The following is a 27,800-nucleotide window of genomic DNA, read 5'->3' on the forward strand; positions in this document are numbered from 1 at the left end:
ATTGTTATTTAAAGAAACGTTGTTTTGAAACACAGATTACTAGCATATTCATATATCTGATGATGTAATCAAACTATTTTACAAAATTCATGAAGGAAAATATCCATTCTACCCTAATAAAATGGCCTTATGCAGTTTAATCCCAGATGAATTTTACTAGGTACACAGTTGATAGGTACCTTCCAATTAGGTTAGAAAACTATTTTTTTAAACTATGTGGTTTTAATTATCTCTATTTATTCTTGTTTTTTGTTTTGTTTTGTTTTTATATATTTTTAATAGTTTTTTATTTACAAGTTATATGTATGGGTAATTTTACAGCATTGACAATTGCCAAACCTTTTGTTCTAATTTTTCCCCTCCTTCCCCCCACCCCCTCCTCCCCTAGATGGCAGGATGACCAGTAGATGTTAAATATATTAAAATATAAATTAGATACACAATAAGTATACATGACCAAACCGTTATTTTGCTGTACAAAAAGAATCGGACTCTGAAATATTGTACAGTTAGCCTGTGAAGGAGATCCAAAATGCAGGCAGGCAAAAATATAGGGATTGGGAATTCAATGTAATGGTTCTTAGTCATCTCCCAGAGTTCTTTTGCTGGGCATAGCTGGTTCAGTTCATCACTGCTCCATTGGAACTGATTTGGTTCATCTCATTGCTGAAGATGGCCAGGTCCATCAGATTTGATCATCATAGTATTGTTGCTGAAGTATATAATGATCTCCTGGCCCTGCTCGTAGAAAACTATTTTAATGAACAGGCAAATTGTGACAAATTAACAGGAAGAAAAGAAAAAAAAATGAGGCAAAAAATCTAAAATCAAAATCAACGGTCAGCCTGATTTCCTTCCCTCCATTATAAGAGAGAACACAAAAATCTTTTTTGAAATTTGTAGAGGGGAGTTCTTTGCAGATTTAAGTGGGGTGAACTGAAAGTTACATTTCCCTATCTCTTCAAACGGCAACATTCAGGTTGCATTTCCCCCAAAAGTATGGATGGTAAAGGTGAGTGAGTAGTTAAGACAATACAGAACTGATTCCTTTTCTAGTGGCCCAGTGCCAGTATTTTTTCAAACGACAAAAAGAACTGTATTGCCAGCATTCACAGAGTCTTCCAGATCAAGAAGAAGGATCTTAGAATTTCTGGAAATGAAGCAGGAAAATATTATTCTTACACATGGGCTGACCCCATCCAGCTCCTTAGTTTCAAACTGAGAAAATCATTCTAAACATTAATAAAGAGCTGACAGTTTCATTTATTTTTTCCCTTTAAGTATCTTCTTTTATTATCACTCTAAGATATTCACAAAAGAGGAATAACCCTTTTACCTAGTGTTTCTCCCTTCAACTCATTCTCAAACAAAAGCTAAAGAGGAACCTGTGATCACCACTAACAACAGTTCTGAGAACTAACAAGTTCTTGAGAGAAATCTCTCAAGTTTAATTCAGGGTTGGGAAATTCAACTTGGAAAAAAATTTGAAATGATTTGCTTCCTATCAAATATAAGAAATGGAATCATTTGAAAGGATGCATCTATACTACTATCATACCAAAGAAAGACAAGAATGTCCACAAGAAGTTAATGGATCAGAATGGGAAAGTTTGAGAGGGGGGAAAAATAAATATAGCTATCTATCCATCTGTCTATCTGTGTATATATATATATATGTGAAGACATATGTTATGCATATATATGTTCTATATACATAATGGAGAGATAGATGGAGATAGGGAGGGAGAAAGATAGAAAGGAAGAAGTGATAAAGAAAGAAAAAGAGAAAAAGAAGGAAGGAGAAAAGAAAGGAAAAGAAAGAAATAAGCAAAGCATTAATTTTAGAGTATAAATGTAAAATAGAAGAGTCCAAGTTTAAAATATTTAAGTTAGAAAATGGAGCTGAGTTAAATGGAAAGCTCACACAAATGGCTTTCCACTTTTCCTACTCCCAATGTATCCATTGTGGATCTGACCTGTCACCTGGAGACACCTACCAACTATGATGATATCAAAAAAGTGGTGAAACAATCAGCATGTGGACCCTTGAAGGGCATCTTGGGCTACACAGATCCTGTGACTTTAATAGCAACTCTTCTATCTTTGATACAGGTGCTGGGTATTGCCCTCAGTGACCATTTTGTCGAGCTCATTTCCTGGTATGACAAGAAGTATAGTTATAGCAACCATGTAGAGGATCTCATGGTTTACATGGCCTCCAAGGAGTAAAGTGGGAAACCATGGATCTTCATCCCCAGATAAAAAAAAGGAGTTGCACTATTGAGGAGCCTATATCCCTAACCTATGTTCCTATATTGGGAATCCCATGCCCCATTCACGTCCTTATCCCCAAGCCACCTCTGTACTGGAGGGAGAAGCCCAGAGTCCTATAATGTGTACCATCAATAAAGTCATCATATTCATTGCAAAAAAGAAATAATATATGCTAATAGGGAGAAACAAAATTAAAAACAGAATAAGGACAGAAAAATTCAACCAACTGTGCAATTTATATGATTTCAGAAATGTCATAGCCTAAAAATTTGTCTGGTTATGGTAAACAGGTTGCCCATAACTACAAATAGAAGAATACAAGAGATTAAAAGGTGAAGCAGGAAAACATTTTGCATGAAAAGTATAAGTTTACCCTAAGTCTACTAATTATCTTTTTTCATTTTGTTGGGCAAGGGTCTTACAGATCAACTACATTCTTTTGGTCTAACTCAATGCCTGACTAGATCAATTTCTAAGCAGTTATTGTGGCTAAGCTTTCCTATACCATTAGCAACTTGTCTTGTCAGGGATACTAGCAATTGATGAAGCAAATTGGATTTTGGAAAAAGCATGAGATCTGAAATCTGGTTCTGCCAAAAATCTGTTACATGATCTTGGGCAAATAATTTAATCTCCTGGGGCTTCAGTTTCCTTGTGAGTAAAATGAAGGAGTTGAAAACAATTTCTAAAAATTATTCTAAAGCCAAGGGAACTTCTCAATTTGATCAGAGAATTGATAAATATTAGAATATAAAATACATTTAGATTTCATAGAAATCTAGTGTGAAGAAGTGTAGAGTAGAGGAATTTCTGGTAAAATTATAGAATTCTCCAAATCTCACCCCTACCTTCTGCTTTATTCTATGATTCCTATGAAATTGAAATATATTCAATCACACATTTCACTAATACTTATTGAATTCCTGCTGTATGCCTGAAACTATGCCTTGATATGCCATGGCCAAAGAATCCAAACTATTTATCTTCTTATTTATGATAGAACACAAAATAAGCTAAATAAGATCAATCTCTAGAAATCTTGAGATGTCTCACCAAGTAGATTATGGATCAGACACCTTTGTCACATTTCTAGGAAAGAAAGATGTTAAGTTGTCACCATGTTATTTTCCTTCCCAGTATACAGCATCTTCCGCATTAGCAATAGCTTCCCACCAACCTTAACACCATAATATACCCTGTAAAACCAAGATTTCAGTGAAATAAAGATTAATTCCTATCTAAAAGGAAGAAGCAGTCTCCAATCTTAGTAAATATTGCAAAAATCTATGCAAAAATTTGTCTAAAATTGGTTATTGCCTTTGGTAGAAGTAAAACGTGACATATTTCATTTATTTTAAAAGTGTTGTTTTGATACAATATACACCTCCCAACATTCCAGCAAAGCACAGGCCTGGAGTCAAATCCTGACTCTGCCACTTAGTAGCTTGAATTTAGATAAAGGATTTCACTTTTCTGGGCTTCAGTTTCTTTCCCTGCAGTTCGACTAGATTGTTTCTAAGATTCCTTGAAGCTCTAAATCTGTGAATTCCAAAGTGCATTCCTCTGAAAACTAGTTAAATAGGATCACCTAATAATGTTGACCCAATTAATTATTTAAATTTTGAAAATAACAACAACAAAAAGTTTGCAAGCAATCATTAATCTGACACTCCAACAAGATCTTGGTTTTCAGAGGAATGTGCTTGAAAACAGATATACAAAGTGCATAATACATCCGGGTGCTAAAATTGGAGATCTGAAAAGGGGAAGATCAGTCTCTCAAACTCAAAAAAAAAAAAAAAAAAAAAAATTTAAGCAGCTGAATTGGCTTCCAATTCAGGGCTTGCTTTATGGAGTTAATGCTGATTGCTTCAACTTAGCAATTCACAAATTGCTCAAGATGTTTCTTTGATAGAATATCAACATATATCTCTTGCAAGGCAGCATTATGGAAATGAATACTCCAAATTCACAGGACAGAGAACATTCAAAGCATGCGTTGAATTTTAACATTTGAGATGTTTTATGCAGAATTGGATGACTATGTGAGGATAACAAAAAGAACAAATGAGTAATATTAATGGTAATAATTCAGTATGGTACAATTCAATAAAATAAATTCTCAGTATTTACTCTGTGGTGTAGTCTGTTAGATAGTATAGAATTTTAAAAGAAGATATAGTCCTTTAATTAGGAATTATTTAACATAGGAAATATGATAACAATACAAATATCTATAGGTAATGCCAACCAGAGTGCTCTTGGGGTTCAGGGGAGGCAGAGATCAAACCTAGTTAGGGTTTTCAGCTAGGAATTTCACTGATAAGGTAACATTTGAACTTTGAGTGAATGGGATTTCAAACCAAAGGAGATATAGGATCAAGTGTTTCAAAGAAGAAGGTGTGGAGACTGGAGAGTTCTGGAAGTTTTGAAGGAACAGTGAATAATCTAGTTTGAATAGGGAATAGTGGGGCTAAAGGGAGATGTGGTTAGAAAAATGTTCTGAACCATATGGATGCCAAGTTCTAATATTTAGCATTTATTTAGTAATAGAAAGTCATATAAGAATTTTGAGGAGAGAAAATACATAATTATAGCTATGCTTTCAGAATTATTCTGGACTGTTCTCAGGCGCTCTTCTGGTAGTTTATGTTTAATACTAGAATAAAAGGAGACACACAAGTTTGTATACTATATACAGGATATATTAGAGATAATCTATAAAGGGAAGGTAACAGCATTAAGGCAGCAATCAGAAAAGGCTTCCTGTAGAAGGTGGGATTTTAACTAGACCTTGTAGGAAACCAAGGAAACCAGGAGGAAGAGAATTTCAGGCATGGGCAATGGAGAGTGGACATGTCCAGAGTCTGGAGGAATGTCTTTGTGAAAGAAACAATGAACAGGCTAATGTCACTAGATTGCCTGTTATGTGGGTGAAGGAGTAAAAAGACTGGTAAGATAAAAGGGAAACAGGTTATTAGGGGTTTTGAATGCCAAACAGATGATTTTATATTTGATCCTGGCGATCAAATAGGGACTGAATAAAGAAGGGGAGAAATCAAAGGTGATTCCAAGAGAATCCCGAGGCCTAAGAATTTCAAAGCCAGGGGATAGTCGTCAGAGGAGAAAGCTAAATTGGGCAATTGCCTGTGAAAAAGGCAGCTTCCTCTTTCAGCAACAAGAAGCTAAATCTAGCCAAGCAGGATGTATTGCAAGTCTTTAATGTGGGTTGTTGAAGATTAATGCCAAAATAGGGGAGGAGCCCAGGTCATAAGCTGTTGTCCCTAAGCCAGGCCTCGGATACTTGGAAAGGAGGAAAAAACATCAGACCTAAAGGATATAAGGGTGCTACACACAGTCATACAAAGACAAGATCATAAAACCAATTAGGATGGCCATGGGGAAAATTTGAATAAAAAATCTCCAACATCACAGAGAAGACAAATGAGATAGAACTTCAAGGGTGGGCGTCAATGAGATTAACTGTCTAGAAGTAAAGCAAAGAATTTCATGAGTTCCTTTGATAAGGCATAACCATAGCTCCAAGAAGGAACCCATCAGGATCTCTTAAAGCCACTATGACTTCATAGTCTGGGCTTTCTAACAAGGAAGAGGGAGAAACCATTGAAGAAATAAGGAAATTAAAGACATTAGAATAGAAGAAATTGCTGAAGGAAAATAATATGAAATAAGAAAGAAGAGGCCAGGGACAAAGGCTTGGTAAAGATCTATCTTTTGAAAATAATAAGAGTAATATAAAGAAGAAATTAAAGCATTAATGAAGCAGATGGAGGTAGGATGGCATAGTAGCGAGAAAGCTGCCCAGTAAAACCTACAATAGAATCCTCTATAGATGATACATGCTCGCATACTCACCCTGGGCAAATTATTTAACACCTTCCCCCTTCCCCCCCCCCCAGTTTTCTAGGCCACTCTCTTAAAATTTTAAATTGCAGGGGTTTTAACTTGCATTGGTAGAGGGAATTTTCTTACCTGTAAATAATTTATACCAACAAAGTTCTATATCCTATCTCTATGCAGAGAAGGAGAAAGAATTTTAGAGGGAAAAGAAATAATTTTAAGAAGGAAGAATTTATAGGATTTAGATTTGGAAAGGACAATCCAGCCTCAGATACTTCCTAACTATGTGATCATTGAAACTATTCTTGCCTCAGTTTCCTCATCTGTAAAATGGGGACTATAATAATATCTATCTTCTAGGGTTGTTGAAGATCAAATGAGGAAATAATTATAAAGCACTTAACACATAGTTTAGTCTGGAATATACTAAGCTCTATATAAATGTTAGCTATTATTATTATTAATTAGGTATATAACCCTTTCATTTCACAAACGAAATTGAAGAACAAAAAGGTTAAGCAATTGCGCAGTGGCCATAGGATTAGATATTAGAGCTGAGATTAGAATCCAAGCCCACTAAGTTTGGTTTGGTTTTTCCCCTACTAGACAGTCTAGGGAAAAAGCAGCAACAAATTCAGAAGAATGATTAAGGAACATAGAAAGGGACCAAAAAATGGTGTCCTGGATTTGGTGATTAGGAAATCACCTAGGAGAGAGCATTTCAAGTAAAAAATAGATGTGGAAATAAGACTGCAAGAACTGGAAGAGAGAATTCATGGCAAAGGGATGGGAAGTAGTATTGCATAAACTATTCTTTAAAAAGATGTCAGGAATTTTGTTTGTTTTGGTGTTCTTGGAAAGGAGAGGCTGAGCACATCTATAGGCCAGTAGAGCGAAAACCTGAAGATACAATGGAGAGAAAAGTTGATTAAAAACCCAAATTCTATTATTGGACCAAATCCAAGAAAATAACACCAAATACCACTTGAGTTAAAAACTGAAAGGAGTGAAGAACTTCCCAAACAACAATACAAATTTAAACAAAAAACAACTGGAATTATTTATCTGAATCAGATTTAACACAGTAGATATTAGGAAATACTTATCTGACTATAATCTGTTCCCTCATGTCTGACTCTTTGTGACCCCATTGGGGATTTTTGACAAAGATATTAGAGTAATTTGACATTTCCTTCACCAGCTCATTACTGAGGAGGAAACTGAAGCAAAGTGTGTTAAGTGAGTTGTCCAGAGTCACACAGTTAGTATCTGAGGCTGTATTTAACTCAGATTCTCCTGACTCTAGAGCCAACATTCTATCTAGCCACTTTATCACCTGGTTATCCCTCTGTATCCTAATGTGGGTATCACTATCCATGTTTGGGAGATGAGGAAACTAAAGCAGAAAGAGGTTAACTGATTTGCCTAAGATCAGTAGAAGACCCAGTTTTAAAACCCTGTCTCTTTTTCCAGGGCTGTTTCCACTAGACAACAGTAACTTACCAAAATAGATTTTCAGGTACAAATCTAGCTCCCCATATTTAGATTATGATTTGTCCAGTGGAAAACATTTAGTCTCCTCCTGGGGCCTATCTTTTGGAGGAGATGGAAGAAAAGAAAAAAAGGAGAAGGACAACATTCTATTTTTAAACCTCGGCTGAGAACTGGATGTTGGGTGCCATACAGAAACAAATTGGACAAAGCCCTAGTATGAGTGGGTTCCCAACCTGATCATGCAGGCAGGGAAGGCACAAGTATCGGGAAAGACTGACACAAGAATGAGCACGTCCAGGAGCCCTGAATATCTTGTATTTTCAGTGTAAATATTCTGGAAGAAGTGATGTAGTAAGTTTCCTGTAAAAATTTGTGAACCATTTAGTATACACATGAGGAGCAAAGGGTATGACTCAAGGACTGTTTCAGCCCAAGATCTTATTTCAATCTAGTTGTGCATCTGTTTGGGATGAACTTAGATGTATCTGGACCCAAGTCAGAACAGGAGATGAAATCATCTCCTAAAGTAACCTATGCAGGAGGTCCCCTATAGTCATCATGTAGTCATCCTCAATGAAGATGCAGATTTTTTTTTTAAGAGTAATTATTATTACTTCTTTTTCTATGGTATTTCAGTCTCTAAAGGGCTTCATGTTCTTCATTTTATTTACTCCTGACAATAACCACAAACTTATAGGCTCGTGAAGGCAGCTCAGAGGCCATCTTCCCCCAGAATGAAAGGCCAGTTCAATTTTAATTATTTTCTTGGAAAATCACATATCAACTTCCTGGCTGAATTTCTGAGCTGTCATGCTGCCTCATCACAGGAAACAGAGTTCAGGGCCTCAGCTACCCCAGCTGGGAGTGCTGTAGAAAATATTCTTAATAAGCAAAGACAAAAAGTTTCATGGAGACAAATGAGGTGGAGAGGAGAAAAACAACTGAAAGAAATATAGGGAAGACTGACAAATAGTGAGCTTTAAAATTGCAGGCATTTCCTGATTTCTGAGAGGCCTATTAAAAGCTGCCTATGTTACCAACTCTAAATGTATTCAATTGGCATCTTAAAATACTCATTATTTTCATGCGTTTCCTTTTTAAAATAATATTTTATTTTTCCCAGTTATATGTAAAAGCAATTTTAACAGCATTTTAAAAAAATTTGAGTTACAAATTCTTTCTCTCTTCCTCCCCTTCTCCCTCTCTAAGACAGAAAGCAATTTGATATAGATTATGCAGGTATCATCATTTTTTGCATGTATTTTAATTCATCAAGAAAGGCTGTGTATTTCTTTCTCACTCTATCCTAAATCTTTTTCTAGTGGTTGAATTTATGCTAGTAGAACACGAATTTCATGCTTTCAGGAAAGTCTAGGAAATGGTTAGCACATAGGAAGGAGAAGCTGGAATTTTTTTCTCTAAAAACAAAAACAAACAAACCCCAAACATTAAATGGAAGTCTGGTTAAAGACCACATATGGTTTTAGAGAAAACCAATTCTGTCTGGGATAGCCCTACTGAGTCTGAAAGAAGTTAATTCCTAGACAGTTTTAAGGAATCAAGTTAAAGGATGCTCTGCACCAGGTACAAGTTTCTATAGGTCTTCTACAGGACAACTTCCATCCCAAGTCATTCCTTACATAACTAACCACCACCACCACCCCTCTAAATATATACTCACAATGATGGTTTCATACATCAGAAATTCTGAAAAACATTAACGAGTTTCATTTCTGTCTTGTTTCCATGGTGCCTTGTATACAGTAGGCATTTAATAAATGTTAGGTTAAATGGTCTCATGACCATGTGCTGAGCTACAGTATGACTAGATATTCTCCATGCTTATTTGGAAATGTGGAAGATGAAAAGGAATTAGAAGGCACAGTTCTGGTCCTCAAGAAGTTTTCGATGAAATAAATGAACACACAGAGAGACAGCAGAGAAATGTAAAAAATGTAAAAGAAATTTGAAGAACACATCTGCAAGGCCAACAATAGTTAGATATCATTTTGCTTGTATTTTTGTTTTATTTGGCAATTAGGGTTAAGTGACTTGCTCAGGGTCGCACAGCTAGGAAGTCTTTAGTGTCTGAAGCCAAATTTGAACTCAAGTTCTCCTGACTCTAGAATAGGTACTCTATCTACAATACCATCTAGCTCAGGGGTCCTCAAACTACGGCCCACAGGCCAGATGTGGCAGCTGAGGACATTTATCCCCCTTACCCAGGGCTATGAAGTTTCTTTATTTAAAGGCCCACAAAACAAAGTTTTTGTTTTTACTATAGTCCAGCCCTCCAACAGTCTGAGGGACAGTGAACTGGCCCCCTATTTAAAAAGTTTGAGGACTCCTGGTAGCTGTTCCTAGATACCACTTTTACTATTATTTTGCCAATGAGAGGCTAGTGGATGCCTTATTAGGCTAGTATTTATATATGGCACATGTATCATCTCCTTCTAGATACCATATTATATCCCAATATAGTCCAAAAGCTAACAATAGCAGTAGGATATACACTTAATTCCACTGAATAAACCTGACGGGAGAGCAATTGCAGTCTATCATATTGACTTAGAACCCTTTTTATTATTCACCCCTACTAAGTGAAGTGTGCTAAAAGTAAGCCTCCTTTTGGAGTCATCCAATAATTTTGGAATAACTCATAATTAAACCATAATTCAACAAGTGCCAACCATGTGTCAGGAACCCTGCTCAGTATTGGGGATCCAAAGACCAAAGACCAATGCGAAATAGTTCCTGTCTTCAAGAAACATGATGCTCAGAATATCTTTGTCCTAGGATAGCCATAACCAAGGGTTGAAATACGAACACACAGGATTTAGCTCAGTCTCTTCAGTCGAATAATCTTTTTCTGACTGCGATCAAGGGATTGGTGGAAAGATAGATAACATCTTCACCTTAAATATTGGGAGTGAATTTCCTTCAAACCTATTCTATTATCTGAATAACCCATAATGCAAGTAAATAGAGGCAGTTAGAGGTACAGGAAGATTTGAGTTTAAATTTAATTTCAGACAAGCCACCTCTATCTACCTGAATTCAAATGAGATAATTTTTCTAAAAAAAATTTAACACAGTGCCTAGCCCATAGTAGACACTTAATAAATGCATTTTTTAAAATGTTAATTCATATAAACCAGGAATTAACATGAAGATATCTAACCATTTTTTGGTAAATATTTTTATAACTATTTCAGTTAAAATTGTTTTTCTTTGTAATTCTATATATTTTTTATTTATTTAAAAACATAATTCTTAGAATAAGTCCACAGGCTTTCATCAGAAAACAAAGATATCCATGTGGCCGTTATTCATTCATATTCTTCATGACCCCATTTCAGATGTTTTTGGCAGAGATATGAAATGGTTTACCATTTTCTTCTCCAGTTCATTTTACAGTTAAGGAGTTGAGGCAAACAGTTTTAACTGAGTTGCCTGGTCACACAGCTAGTGTTTGAGGCCACATCTGAGGCCAAATCTTATTGATTTAAGACCTAGCATTCTATCTGCTGTATTACCTAGCTGTCCAAAGGGGTCTATAACATAAAAAATGTTAATAATTCCTCATTTAAACCTTTTTGGGAAAGTGTTTATTTATATAATTTGCAATTTATATCACCACTTGGAGTATTGAGTTCCTTTAGTTTTCTACCCACTGTGAAAAATGGTATTTCCTTCTATTCCTTACACCAACCCTGACAGGTGGTTCAAAAGTTACTTTGCAAAAGAAACAATGCATTTGTCCTATTTTTAATCACATTCTTTAGAAATCTGGAATTCCATGAGTTAACGAGTACAGCTTACGAATCTGTCATATTCATTTTTGCCCACTTAGAATATTGACATTCCTATCCTTGAGTCAAAGAAAGAAACATTGGCACTAAGAATGAAAGAAAAAAAGTTCTTTTGAACAATAAGTACTCATGTGGCTTTGTTTCCTGGATTGATTTTGGAAGAATAAATTACAGGAGATGCAAAAATGTTCTAATCTAAGAATTCATCATCTTTATTACGCAGTGTGTCCTAGGTTTATAGCCAAGGTTCCAGCTATTAATGAATCCACTGATGAATGGAGGGAGAAAGGAGTAGAAATAATAGAAAAATTGGAGAAGAGCTGGCTGAGAAAGCATTAAAGCAACAAAAATTGTTTCTGAAAAAACAAAGTTACTGTTTCAGGTGGTCAGCAAAGACAAAAGTCAATCACACCCAAAGTTTTAAGTCTCACTGGGTGTGGATAAGGGAGGGATATTATAGCAAAACTATAAAGTTAGCTATAAAGTTTTAGATGTTATTTTTAAATCCTTTTAGAAAGTTGATGTTTTCTGTGTTTTCATAGGCAGAGGGCACACTTAAAGTTTGAAAGGAGATGAATGGTCTTTAAAGAGAATCATGTTGATATGCAATGACTAGAAAGGATTCAAACCTGAACATATTGAGTTCTCATAGCACAAATCTGGGAGTGAGAGCTAGTTCTGCCCATTTCTCTTTGTGTGACACGTTGTACTTCTTACTACCTCTTCAAAATTGCTTCTCAAGTGCTAAAAGCCTTAGATGAGAAGTGCTAAGAGTGATGAACATTATCTTGCAGCTAACTCTTCCTCATTCAGGCACAGATTATCTTCACTCAAGATTATTCTGTTTATTTCCTGTTAATTCACTCTGTATAAACTGAAGTAACTCAGAAAGAGCCAGATTTGAGAGTTGATTTCTGGGACATTATTTCAATAACTAAAGCTTTCTCTTTTTCCATCTAATCTAGCTAAGTTAACGGAGAAAAATATTTTTATTGGAAGCAACCTTAGAAGTCATCTAGTTCAACCCCTTCATTTTATAGATGAGAAAACTGAGGCCCAGATGGTTGAAGTGATTTGCCCAGGTAATAACAATGCATGGCAAAGCTCATCTGCAAATCTAGATCCTCTGACCCCAGAACCAATGTTCTACTGCTGGGTCATTTAGTTGATTCCATCTCTATCAGAACACTCTTTTGATAAGGCCATCGATCCCAATATTGTAATAATATCCTAACTGGCCTCTTTTACTCTAGTATCTCCCCCATTCAATATTCATCCATACGACTATAAAATTTATATTCCTATAATCAAGGACATGCTGGAGCCATCTCTTTTATAGACAGGTAGATAAATAGATAGATAGACAGACAGATAGATATGTATGTATATATATACATATATATAGAAATGAGGCCTTTATCAGAACTCTAGGACATAAACATTTTTCCCAGTTTGTTGCTTCCCTTTTAATCTTGTCTGCATTGGTTTTGTTTGTACCAAAACTTTTTAAATTAATATAATCAAAATTATCCATTTTGCATTCCATTATGTACTCTAGTTCAACTTTGCCATAAATTTCTTCCTTCTTTAGAAATCTGATAGTTAGCCTATCCTTTGTTCTCCTAATTTGCTTATAATAAATATCATTCTTTATCTTCAAATCATGAACCCATTTCAACCTTATCTTGGTATAGGGTATTAGGTGTGGGTCAATGCCCACACCTAATTGTAGTTTCTACATGTAATTTATGGTAGTTTCTACCATACTAATTTCCACTCTTTCCCAGCAATTTTTGTCAAATAATGAGTTCTTATTCCAAAATCTGGGGTCTTTGGAGTCAATAAACACTAGATTACTACAGTCATTGAGTATTGTGTCTTGTAAAACTAACTTATACCGCTGATCGACTACTCTATTTCTTAGCTAGCACCAAATGGTTTTGATGACTGCTGCTTTATAATATGGTTTTAGGTCTGGTACAGTTAAGCCACCTTCATCTGTATTTTTTTTCATTAATTCCCTTGAAATTCTTGATCTTTTGTTCTTCCAGAAGAACTTTGTAATTATTTTTTCTAGTAGAGAGAGGCATTTCTTAATAGCCTCAGGAAATTTTATTATTAAATCTTCAGGCTTTACTCCTCAGAAATCATCAAATGCTACAATTGTGCTTGATTTAATGTTTTCTTAATTACCAAAATCTTTAAAAATGTGATAGAGAAAATATTAATAATTCAGGTTAAAGTTAAAAGTGTGTGGATTATATTTTTTTCCTGAAAACTAACTGTTACATATTTATCAGCAAAATCCTACTAAAAGCACAAATCTGACCACATCATGTCCCTGCTCAAAAAGCATCTGTAGCTCCCTATTGTCTATAGGATAAAATACAAACTATTCTATTCAAAGCTTAAAACTCTTCACAATATAGATCCAACTTAGCTCTCTAAACTGATTTCATATTTTTTCCTCTCATGCCCTTTACATTCCAGCTAAACAGGCCTACTTAACATAGGTGACATTCTGTCTCTCATGTTCATTCTTTTGGAAAAGCTGGAATCCTCTTCCTCCTTACTTCAGTTTCTTGGAATCCCTATTTCCTTTCAAAGCTCAGCTCAAATGTCACCTCCTACACAAGTTATATGCTGACCTTCTCCCCCTTCTCCAGCTGCTAATGCTCTTCTCACCCCAAGATTACTTAGTATGTGTTTTGTGCTTTTCCACTTTTGTACTGGTTATTTCCTTTCAATAAAATATAAATTTTTAAAGAATAACTTTGGATTCTAAGCTCCTAACATAGCATTAAACACAAAGGAAGAGCTTAAGTTTTAAAAAAAATTATTTTATTTTATTTTTAATTTATGAAATAAAATAACCATTTATATAACAAATAGTATATTAAAAACATGATTGTACATGAAATTGTACATCTATGATGTAATACTTGCTTTTCCTTTTAAATATATAATAAAGTTGTCATGTCAATTTCTTTTTTTCTTTCCTCTCCCCCCATGTCAGCTCTAGAGATGGGTACTACACCCACCCACACACACACACACACACACACGTACACACTGCACACACACACATATATAAATATATATGTATATAAAATTATTCCATACATACTTCTATTTATCAGTTCTTTCTCTGGATATAGATAGCATCTTTCTTCATATGTCCTTTATGGTTAACTTAAATATTTATTGTCAGCTACAGGGCACAATAGAAAGAGTGTAGGGTCTGAAGTCAGGAAGATCCAAATTCAAATCCAACCCTAGATACTTAATAGTTATATGACCTGAGCAAGTACTCACTACTCACTGAGCACTATCATGCTCTTCCTTTCTACTGTGCTTTCCTCAATTGCCATTCTATAATATATCAACTTTGTTGTATCTCAAACCTATTCATATCATATTCCTTCCATCTTCTTGCATTCATGAAAGCCTGGATTCTCCAAAAACGATATCATATCCCTTGATACCTTCTTCAATTCTGGATACACATTCTCCCATGCCTCTTAATATTAGACTCCTTTTTTCTGCCATGACCCAGCAACATCTCCTTTGAAGGAGTTATATCTCTCTCTCCATCAAGCTACCTAGATTCTTGTGGCTGTTACTTATTGTCCTTCTCCTCTTCTTCCCTCTATCCCCCTTCCCATCATTCTCCCTTTGTCTCAAGAAATAAGTGATCCACCATCTTTCCACCCCAACCCTGTTCTCATTCTTGGGAATTTCAAAAGACATGTTTATATTCCTTTCAACACCCCTGGACTGCATCTTCTCTCATCAAGAGATGTGTCTCCATCCATACTTAGTACTCTGAACTCTGGACATAGGAAATTATAAAAAACCTGAAAGTATAAACTTTTGAGGGAGTGAAAAGATGCAGGGAAATGAGATAAGCATAAGCATCCACAGGAAGACAAAGCCTCCCTTCCTGAACATTTGCATAAGCCATTCTCCAAGGCAGAACATTACTAAAAAGTAGACCAATTATAAGCAGGGAACCATTCCTAAACCATCACTTATCAATCACGGGTATGTTTTTGATAATCCTCTCTGAACTTCTTCATAAGTGCTCCTACATAAGAGGTAAATTTTTTCTGTTTTAGAAATTATTCAACACCCAGCATGAGCCACCTCTCCTAGAAACAAAGCTTTGACTGTCATGTCATCTATCAAGTCTCCAAATTTTTGATTCATTATTTGTAAGTTTTGTGAATTCTCATAATGGCAGATTCAACAATATTAAAATATGAAGCCCAAAATTCATTCAAAATCAAATATAAAATAGTCTTCAAATTGCTTTTTTTATATTATCCATAGGACTGTTTGATTTCATTAGCATGATTAATCAACAGCCTATTCCATTTGCTAATCACATCTATTTTCAAAGTCCCCAAAGACTAATTCCAAAGTCATTTAAAAAGATTAATTTTAATAATATCAGTAGTAATTAGTAATTTATATAGCTTCAATAATTCTTGGTTCATCTTTGTGGTGAACATCATATGATAAATTGACAAATATGTGCTTTAATATTTATAAACATTATATGTTAATTTTGTTGTATATCAAAAGGAATAGCAAGTTGTACATTTGCAATTTCATTTTGCAAGTTTCATGTACAATCATCTTTCTAAAATTATACTGTTACAGAAATGCTTGAAAATACATTAAAATAGTATTTCATACATTAAAAATAAAATAAATTTCTAGAAAATGTATATGTTCTATATTTCAAAAGGGCAATTTCAGGATAAAATATATAACTTATAAAGGAAAACTTATATTCTAACATTTTATGATTATCTTAAAAGTCTAAGTTGAAAAATTATATATACATATTATTAAATGTATGTATAATATAATCTGAATACTCTATAATGAAAAAGTATTTAGTACTTTAATTTGTTACATTTACTGGGTCTTATGAAATGTGATAATAAAAAATGTTGTTGTAATTACAAATTCCATATGTTCAGCAGTTTTTAATGTCCAAAAGTCTCTAAATGAATAAATCTAGGACTCTTCTAAAAAAGTTTACCTAAAAGTAACCACGTTTACATTTTAGCTTCCTTTGAAATTAGTTGAGTTTATGCTGTACATTTCAGGAAAACCTCATGAAATGGCCCCTTGCCTATAGGGCACTTAAAACCTAGTTATCCATACAAAATTAACCCATATGCTATGTAAGTGGTTATAGATGCTATCTATAGCTGGCCCTTATGGGTCATTGAATTAGATTTTTTTTAATGATTGGGACAATAATAAAGACAGACAGACAGACACACACACACACACACACACACATATATATATATATATATATATATATATATATATCACTCTCATGTATCATTTATACCATAAATACTCACTACCAATCCTGATTCTTGTTCCATAGTCCAACATCTTCCCCCAATATCCTTACAACATATATTAGAATTCTGCCTGTTCTCTGGTTCTCCTAAATAATGCACAAAGAAAGGATCACAAATAAGAAAACATTGATAGCAGCTTTTTTGATGTAACCATATATACGTACATACATAGACATATACACATACATACATATATATATATATATATATATATATATATATTTTTTTTTTTTTTACATAAAACATGATGGCCCTTTAAACCTCAGGAAAGGTAGTGACCAAATGGGAAAAAAAGCAGATCCACCACCATCAGAATCATCCCATGTTAGCACAGGAAGTAATTTAGTTGAACCCCTTCATTTTACAGAGAAAAAACAAAGGCCCAAAGCACCCAATCTCTAAATAATCTAAACAGAAGTTTTCTGACCAGGAGGAGTTCAGAGCTATTTGGATTACTATATGCTTCACCTCTTTCATCTATATCAGGAGCAAAATGGCTGATTTTGCTTTAGAAAAGATCAGTTTTAAAATGCTATATCTAGTCAGACTCATTATAGAAATGCAGCTTGTTACTTCATCTCTAACAATTTATGATTCTACAATGACTTTGTAGATGCACAGTCCCTTTGTTGATATTACTCAAGTATAATTCTAAATTATGACATAATCTGACTCACTACTGAAACTTTAGAAGCTGCCTCTTTTTTCTGATAGAATAAACTAAAAGCAGAGGACCAGAAAGCTGTGAACATTACTTTTGCTTGGAATACTCCCAGCCTGGATGCCCAGATTATGCTATCAGGAATTATTCAGATATCCTTGAACACAGTTATCTCCAAGAACAAGTCTGGCTTTTTGACAAAATCATGAAATGTTCAGAGTCCTTGGGGACACACACTTGTTTCTTTCTCTAATAAGTGATCTGCCTGAACACTCCCACGTTATTAGAAAGCCTGCTGCTCCTCCCTTGTATTTCCTCCATCCCCGAATCCTAACCAAGCAGACTGCTTAGAAAAGAGAAACCCAGGAGTAAGGGCAGCCATAACCAAAACTTCAGTAAACTTCTCACATACAAGGTGACCTTATGGGTTTTATCATCATTTGCTCTGTATTAGTAAAGGCTATGATTTGGGGTTCAGAGTGAGGAGACTAGCAAGTGAGCTATACACCCCATATCTAAGAGCAGTGATCTAAAACTGAAGAAGTCTCAAAAGTTATTTAGTCTAATGCCCTCATTTAACAGTAGGATCCAGTTAGATTAAGTGATTTTCCTGAGGTCACACAGATAGTGTCCATTTGGATTTGAACTCAAGTGCTTGACTCCAAGTTTGGAGGAAACATTTAATACTCTTTCCTCTAAACCATACTAACATACTTACTCAAAAAAACAGTGAAAGTTGTAAAAGTGCCAGAGGGCAGGATTTCAGTCTCCACACTCTCTCACTCTCATGTTAAAACACATACCATAAATACTCACTCACTACCAATCCTGACCCTTGTTCCACATTCCAACACCTTCCCCAAACACCTTACCATATATACTAGCCTATTTTCTGGATCACTTAAATAACACATAAAGAAAGGATCACAAATAAGAAAATATAATAGCAGCATTTTTGATGTAACAAAGAACTGAGAATTAAAGGGGTACAGAAACTCACTGATTCATGTATAATCCTCTTTTTTTTTTTTTTTTTTTTTTTTTTGCTCTACTATGTATAGGGAAATACCCATTTTTTTGATGTTTATGAAATTCAAAAAGGAGTGGTTAGGTGGTACAGTGGATAGAGCACCAGATCTGCAGTCAGAATAATTCTTTTTCCTGAATTCAAATGTGGCCCTGAACATGTACTAGGAGCATGACTCTGAGCAAGTCATTTTACCCAGTTTGTCTCAGTTCCCTCATCTGTAAAATGAGCTGAAGAAGGTAATGGCAAACCATTCTAATTTCTTTGCCAAGAAAACTTCAAATGGGGTCACAAAGATCTGAAGCAACTAAACAACCACAACAACAATGGTTTAGAATTTTTAAAAATTAATAATTCAAACAGAACTGCAGTCCAACTTCCTGCAATGGCAATAGGGAGGAAGGGATCCATCTGAAAAACATTTATTATCTACTTTGTCCCAGACAAAAATGAAACAGTCTCTGCCCTCTAGGAGTTTACATGCTACCAAAAAGAGACAATATGTATATAAGTACCTATATATAAAATACATACAATATAAACATCAGATATACTCTCAGGGGGAAGGCACTAGCATCTGAGGAGATCAAGAAAGGTTTTATGAACTTTTTTATGTCAGGGACATCCTTGATCAGTCTGGTGAAGTCCATTGACTACTCATAATAATGTTTTTAAATTCATAAAATATATTATTAGAAAAGAAACTAATTATATTGAGATGCAGTCATAAAAATTAAGCTAGAAATTAAGAAAACCCTGAGATACCACTTTAGCCCTTTCATATTAGCTAAGATGACATGAAAAGATAATAATATATGTTGGAGGAGATGTGGGAAAACTGAGATACTAATACATTGTTGGTAGAGTTGTGAACTGATCTAACCATTCTAGAGAGCAATTTGGAACTATTATACCCTTAGGGCTATCAAACTGTACATACCTTTTGATCCAGCAGTGTCTCTACTGAGTCTGTATCCCAGAAAGATCATAAAAAAGGAAAAGGACCCACAGCAACCTTTTTGTAGTGTCAAAGAACTGGAAACTGAGTAGATGTCTATCAGTTGGGGAATGGATGAATAAGTTTTGATATAGGAATGTAATGGAATATCATTGTTCTATAAGAAGTGATAACCAGGCTGATTTCAGAAAAACCTGGAAAGATTTATATGAACTGATATTAAGTGAAGTGAGTAGAATGAAGAGAACATTGTATACAACAACAGGATTGTGTATTGATCAACTGTGTTAGATTTGGTTCTTTTCAACAATGAAGTAATTCAAGGCAGTTCCAATAGACTTGGGATGGGTAAGTGCCAATCACATCCAGAAAATGAACTATGGAGATTGAATGTGGATCAAACCATAGTATTTTCACCTTTTTGTTGTTGTTATTTGTTTATTCACTTGTGTTTTTTTCCTCATTTTTCCCCTTTTGATCTGATTTTTCTTGCACAGCATGATGAATATGGAAATATTCAGAAGAATTACCCATTTCACTATATTGGATTGCTTCCTGTCTAGGTAAGGGTGGAAGAGAGAGATAGAAATTTGGAACACAAGATTTTGCAAAGGTGAATGTTGAAAACCATCTTTGCATATATTTGGAAAAATAAAGGCTTATTTAAAAAAAGAATAAATAGAAATTCAGAATGGATAATAAAATGAATCATTTAAAATAAGCTAGGGAGTTTGCTTACTAATAGTTTTCATAATCATATTGATGTTGACTAATAATTTTCTATCAGCTAAATTCAAACTAGAGGAAATAAAAATATGAAATGTGAAATTTTAAAAATAAATAAAATAAAAGTTCAGCTAGGTGATTCAATGGACATTCATTGGTGATTCCTGGAGTCAGGAGGATCTGAGTTCAAATTCAGTCTCAGAAATTTACCAGCTATATGACCTTGGGTAAGTCACTTAACTCCGTTTTCTCATCTGTAAAATGAGCTGAAGAAAAAAATGACAAAGTATCTTTGCCAAATAAACTCCAAAAAAGATCACTAACTTGGGGTTGAGCAGTGATTATCATCAATACCTAGTCATCTTGTTAAATTATGAATGTAGCTAGGACCATTGATAAAACTATTTCTTTAAGCTCTACATATATAAAACAAATCCCTCTAAGGGAGCAGGGAGGTACTGATAAAACAATTATTAAGCTATGCACTACCCTACCCCTAAGCAGGGGCATTACTAGGGCAGGGGCATCAGACCTTTGCTCCAGGATACCAGACATCTGGGTCCTCCCTAGACAGTTATGTTTCCTCCCTGTGGCTGTGTCATAGATTCTTCTTCCTTTGTCTAGATTCAAGCCATCACCCCAGAGCTCATTCAATGGCACTTTTCTCTCCAGTTTTCTAACTTGGGTTGTTCCTATCTCTCCTCAATGGTAAGAATCACATTTTCTGATGTGAAGGCCATCTGTCTCCTGGATCAACAGTACCTGTGATCAAAGTGTTCACTGCACCACTGCCAGGGCTCCATGTCCCTGCCAGAGGAAACAAATTTGGAAGTAAGCTTGATGGTGCCAGTTACTCAGATTAACTGTACAAGACAGAACTGTGAGTTCAGATAAACCGTACAATGCCGAAATATATTGTTATGATTGTCCTTATTACTGTATCTGTACTGGTATATGCTGGGGTTTGGGAGGTTACTTACTAGTAATCAAACCACAAACCTTACATCTACCTTGTACATACTCACCACTTGTCAGGAAATGGATGAATAAAAATAAATAAGTGAATGAATGAATGAGTATTTACTATGGGCCAAACATTGAGACAAACATATAAGACAGAAAACAGAAAAGCAAGATTGTCCCTACTTTCAAGGAGCTCACATTCTAACTGCAGAAGCCAACACAAGATAAGAATGTCCACAGTTTCACACTGTCCCATTCTCTCTATAGTCACAAATCCTGTCTACTCCCTCTCCTTCCATATTCTAAAATTCATAGTATTTATGCTGGCTTTCAAGCATCCCTCAACACACATACCACTGTGCCTATTTCTTGAGTCTTAAATATTGTGTCCCTAATCCTCACCCACAACTAGCAGAAGAAGAAAGAAGTCTTCCCTTATAAGTGCCACAGCCTACTGAATACTGACTGCCAGGGCTCTCCACTGTGAGACAACAGTATATCTTGACTTCCTCCCTGTTATGGCCCAGAACTCTGAACTTGAAACAAGGATGCTTACAAGGCACTCATTGGAATTAAGGAGACAATGGTTTAGCATGGTTCAGTATGATTGATTTAATCCTACAACAAATAATGGTTTCCTAGTGATATAATGATTAGTTCATACTCAGTACAGAGCATATAAGCTACAAGCCTCAGACAAGTAAATCTGGTGAGATTCAGAAGCCAGAGAAGACAGGCAGAAGCTCAAGCTCTAGGAACCAAGGACAAGCTTTCATTTGATCTTCAGTCAAGCCACTGGTGGCAGGCTCTCTTCCTGCATCTCTCCACTGAGACCAAGACAGTCTGAAAGACTCTCCAGAAAGCTGTCCAGCCCCAGTAAGGAGATAATAAAGGATTTGGACTTCCTGGCTACTTGTGTGCTGATTATTGAACTGAAACAAAGGCTGCTCCCAGAGACCCCAAGAAAACTGAAACAGAAAACATTACACCTTCCAACTCTCACTGCCCCTTAGTCAAAACATAACTGTCCTGATCTCATTTCCTTTTGAATGTCCTGGGTGGTACTGTTAATCATGTCCTGGTGTTAGCCAGCTAACTTACTTCCCTTCCCAAGTAACATAATAACTTTAACCCACTGAGGGGAAAAGCCAAACAAATAGATTTTCCAGAAAGGCCTCAAGAAGTGAATTTTGGATATTTTGGAAATTTTGGATATTTTGAGAATTGTGGTCCTTTTTCTTCCCTGGTTGAGATCAAAGCAAGATTTGTTATATCCCAGGATGAGGAAAATCATCATGGGATTTAATCTTTACACCCAGGCTATGAATATAAATATTTCTGTTCTTTGACTCTTTTCTTGCTTTTAAGTAAAAGAGTATTAGACTATGCTGAGATCTTGTAAACTTCAAAAGGCCCAGGAGTTGGAATTGATTACAGATTTTGCTAACAGTTAAGTCTGGCGAGGAGTGAAGTCTCAAGAAAACTGCTTGAACCAGGACAGAATGGGATCAAATGAAGTCAAGAGGAAGCAATACTGTTCCACCCAATTGCTATACTATTACCTATCCATTCACAAGTGAACTGGACTGGAGGGAATGCTATCTAGAAACTGCTTTTAAGGTTGATCCCACTGATTCTAAGAACTGAGAAGACACAGGGAAAAATCCTAGGTATTGGGGAAAATGTTTTCTGTTTCTGTTCTTACTATGCCTTCTCAGTGAATAAATAAATACTTTTATAAGGTAATATTGGTAATTCAGAAAAGATTAGAAGACAAATAATAAATTGGGGGAAAATTTGACATCCAAGCGTTCTGATAAAGACCTCATTTCTAAAATATATAGAGAATTGATTCAAATTTATAAGAATTCATTGATAAATTCTTCTATTGATAAATGGTCAAAGGATATGAACAAACAATTTTCAAATAAAAAAGTTAAAACCATTTATAGTCACATGAAAAAATGCTCTAAATCATTATTGATCAGAAAAATGTAAGTTAAGACAACTCTGAGGTATTACTACACACTTCTCAGATTGGCTAAAATGACAGGAAAAGATAGTGATGAATGTTGGAGGGGATGTGGAAAGACTGGGGCATTAATACATTCTTGGTCGAGTTGTGAACTGATCCAATTATTATGAAGAACAATTTGTAATTATTCCCAAAGAGCTATCAAATTGTGCATACCCTTGATCCAGCAGTATCTCTATTGAGCCTGTATCCAAAAGAGATCATAAAAAAAAAAAGGAAAAGGATCTATATGTACAAAAATGTTTGTAAGCAGTCCTCTTTGTAGTGTCAAGGAACTAGGAACTGAAAGAATGCCCATGACCTGGGGAATGGCTGAATAAGTTATAATATATGAATGTTATGTAATATTACTGTTCTATAAGAAATAATCAGCAATATAATTTCAGAGAGACCTGGAGAGATTTACTGATACTAAATGAAGTGAGTAGAACCAAGAAAACATTGTATATAGCAAAAGTAAGATTATGCAATGATCAATTCTGATGGATGTGGTTCTTTTCAACAGTGAGGTGATTCAGATCAGTTCCAGTGGTCTTGTGATAGAGCCATCTGTGGGGACTGAGTGTGCATTACAACATAGTATTTCCATCTTTTTTGTTGTTTTTTGCTTGCATTTTATTTTCTTTCTCATATTTTTTTCCTTTTTTATCTGATTTTTTTTGTGCACAATGATAATTGTGGAAATAAATATAGAGGAATTGCACATGTTTAACATATTGGATTATTCGCTATCTGGGGAAGGGGGTGGGAGGAAGGGAGGGAAAAAATCTGGAACACAGGGTTTTGCAGGGGCGAATGTTGAAAAGTATGGATATGTTTTGAAAATAAAAAGCTTTAATCAAAAAAAGGGGGGAAAAAGATATTTGAAGGGCTGTTGATGTGAAAAAAAATGATAGGTGAGGTTAGGGAAAACTTCAACAGATAAGTGGGAGAGATACTTTAGAATCTTAAAGTCATTGGATTTTTGCAGACCATTTTAACCTTACCACTTGCAAGTCACTATCTATTTTGTTTACAGCTAAGTCTGTCCCTATTCAAGGAAAATACAGGTAACAAAACATCATCTAAATATTGAAGTGCCCCTATGGGTGTTTCAGCAAACTGGCTCATAAGATCAGAGATTTAGAGATACTAGGCACCTTGAATATCATTTATTTAGTCCTACCCCAAAATGAGAAACTATAAGCCACCTATAAGTGACTTGCCTAAAAAGTCACACAGAAAGTAAATGGCATAAGCAAGATGCCAACCTATTTGTAGTATGCTTCCAAATCCATCATCTTTTCTAGATACCAAGCTGCTACTTCCTTTATCACCAGCAAAAATGATCAGAGACAGCTGAGACCAAGCTATTTAAGGGGTATTCTTGAGATGTCAGAAAAGGAATCTTGTTGTGCTGACACAAACCAGAAATGACATTTTTATGATCTTGGGCAACTTGACATGGGAAGCTCAGAGGAGAGATAACCAGCTAATGAAAATTTAAATAGCATCATCAACAATAAATAACCAAGTTTTTGTGCTGTCCTTTCTGTCTGAAGAAGGGCTAAGTACTTGCCTGAATAAACTATAGTACCTTATAATTAACTAATGTCTCCTTTTAATTAGTTTCAACATGCTGTAGGCTCCTTTCTCCCTCTTGGTTTTAATGGAACCCTAAAACCACTACCAGCCATCAGTTAAAAAACAAATAATGCCTCCTTGACCCAGACAATAAGAAGGCTTCCAACAGCTCACTAAATTGCAAACGCCCAAATAGTTTATGGGTGTGGCCACTGGGAATGCTACAGTTTCTTGGAGCCACAGGTGAGAGAGTTGAGTGCCAGGTAGACACCAAAGGTGGATGAACAGCCCTGAAGAGGGCTTGGCAAGCCCTCACACCTACTGGCCTCCTTGAACACCCTATAATTCCCAGTGATGTCATTAGTGCGCTTCAAAAGCAAAAGACAAACTAGAATAAATGGAAATCTGATTAGGCTACCAAAATGTCTCCATAAACTGTTTCTGCTTGATCTTATCATCCTAACCAGATAAGTTAATATGGCTTTTCAAAGAACATAACACATAGTCTACTGAGAAATTGCCACAGATTCAGATCATTTAAATATATGACAACACATTAGAAATATTCTGCCAAACAATTACTTCAGACTTGTTGAGTAGGACCTACAATGAATTCAGGAAAGGTATATGAGTACCTTTTTTCATCTGAAATGAAGCAATATTTTCTTCATATATTTTCAGCAGCTTATCACAATTGCCCAGTATGGTAGGTGACATTTTAGGAGAAATTTTCTATCCTTCAACAGAGTACTTTTTACTTACCCAGAAAGTAACATATTTTAGGTATAATTTTATCCAGAAACTTAGAGTCTGGTATAAGTGAGAAATTCTGGCTATGTTAGTGTTTCAAAGATTTAAGCTACATGTGAATCAAAGAATGGAACATGTCCCACCTTAATCACAATTGCTGTAGGACCACAGTTTTTTTTTTTTTTAAATTTGTTTATTAGTTTTTGACACTTTATAAGATTTTGTTTTCCATTTTTTCTCCCTCCCTATTCTTACCCTCCTCAAGATAGCAATTAATCTGATATAAATTATATATGTACAATCATATTAAAATATTTCTATAATAGTCATGTTGTAAAAGAATCAAAACAAAAGGAAAAAATTGTAAGAAAGAAAAACAAAAGTGAAAATACTGTGCTTCAATATGCATTCATATTCCATAGTTTTTTCTCCAAATGCAGATAACATTCTACATCATGAGTCTTTTAGAATTATCTTAGATCGTATGGCTGAGAAGAGCAAAGTCTATCAAAGTTATGCTATTACTATGTATAATGTTCTCTTGGTTCTGTTCACTTCACTCAGCATCAGTTCATAAAAGTCTTTCCAGGTTTTTCTGAAATCTGATTGCTCATCATTTCCTATAAAACACTAGTGTTCCATTATATTCACAATTTGTTCAGCTATTCCCCAATTGATAGATATCTTCTCAGTTTCCAATTCTTTCTCACCACAAAAAGAGCCTCTATAAATATTTTGCACATGTGGGTCCTTTTCCAGTTTTTATAATGTCTTTGGGATACAAACCTAGTAGAGGTATTGCTGAGGGGGTATACAGTTTTATAGCTCTTTGGGTATAGTTTCAAATTGCTCTCTAGAATGGTTGGATCAATTCACAATTCCATCAACAATGCATTAGTATTAGGACCACAGTTATTGCCCAAACAAAAGATTAGGTTCCCACCAACACGGCCTTTCTTATCACCAAGTCCAAGGGCAAAAAAAGAATTGATATCTGTGGTTCTAAACTATTGTCAATGATCTTTTAAAAGTCATAGGACACAGGATAGTTGCCATAGGAACTAGGAAAGAGGAAATATCCTGATTAAAAAAATAATGTAGTCTACAAATTATAGTTCAACAAGTCTGATTTCAAATCATGGAAATTAGTTAATAAACATCTAGAAGAGGAAGCAGTGACCAAGAAGTACCAATATGGCTTCATGAAGAACAAATTATAAAAAAACTAGCATCATTTTTTTTTTTAAGATTACTGAGCTGGTAGGTTGGAGAAAGCTATAGTTGTATTTACCTAGATTTTAGTAAAAGTGAGAAAGACTTGAGTGTTATTTTTTCAGACAAATAGGAGAGGTGTGACTAAAACAACAATTCAGTGAGATGGATTCAGTACTGATTCAATGAACTGACCTTAAGAGGAGTAAATAAGGTTTGAAGTTAACTTGGAAAAAGTTCTTCAATGAAGTAATCCATGGATCTGTACCCTGTGCTGTTTAACAATGACTTAGAATACATAAAGCTAAGAGCTTACTAACACTTGGATGACAAAGTTAAGTTCCAACATAATCATGTCAAGCTAGAAACATGAGTCAATTAAGATGAAATTCAATAGGATTAATCACAAGGTCTTAACATGGTTTGAAAAAAATCAATTTCATAAGTATAAAAAGCAGGGCTTTGGCTAAACAGTCCATCCAATCAGTCAATAAACATTTATTAAGTGCTTACTCTGTGCCAAGGCCTAAATGCTTGGGTTAGAAATATAAAATAGATAGTCCTAATCTTCAAAGAGTTTATAATCTAAAAGGGCAAGAAAACACACAAAAGAAAGCTAAAGAGGAAAAGAGGGGAATAGCAATTTGCCTACAAAATGTTTGGAGTTTTAAAATAATCTGTAAGCTCAGTATGAGTAAACAACATGATTTGGCATCCAAAAAACTACTGTAGACTTCATTGAAAGTGTCCAAATAAGAAATGTAACAGTCACTCTCTACCCAGTTGTGACTGAACAACATCTAGATTATTGTTTTCAGTTTTAAGTGTCACATTTTAGGAAGGATATTGACATTGTAGAGAACATCCAGAAGAAAACATGGATGTTTAGAGAACTAAAGGTCAGTTGAAGAAAAATGAAATAACTTGCCTTAGGAAGGCTTTTAAAAAAAACTTAAGATGACCATTTTCTAGGTATCTGTCGAGTTCATTCCTGTTCATTTATATTTTGGACTAGATCATTTCTGACATTTTTCTAACTTTATGATTCTGGAGATCAAATTGGGATTTTACCCT

General features: G+C 34.9%; 1 protein-coding gene across 4 annotated transcripts in view; it reads right to left on the reverse strand.

The window, feature by feature from the left end:
- Positions 1–27,800, reverse strand: part of RNF144B (ring finger protein 144B) — a 204,021-nt gene that overhangs the window by 118,236 nt on the left and 57,985 nt on the right. For 2 of the 4 annotated variants that reach the window (XM_031946793.1, XM_031946792.1), the window contains exon 2: positions 16,829–16,917. The exons of the other annotated variants lie outside the window; for them this stretch is intronic. The gene's annotated coding sequence lies outside the window, so the exon portion shown is untranslated. The remainder of the gene's footprint in view (positions 1–16,828; positions 16,918–27,800) is intronic. 4 annotated transcript variants of the gene reach the window in all.

The sequence above is a fragment of the Sarcophilus harrisii genome, chromosome 1 (assembly GCF_902635505.1).
Source record: "Sarcophilus harrisii chromosome 1, mSarHar1.11, whole genome shotgun sequence".
NCBI lineage: Eukaryota > Metazoa > Chordata > Mammalia > Dasyuromorphia > Dasyuridae > Sarcophilus > Sarcophilus harrisii.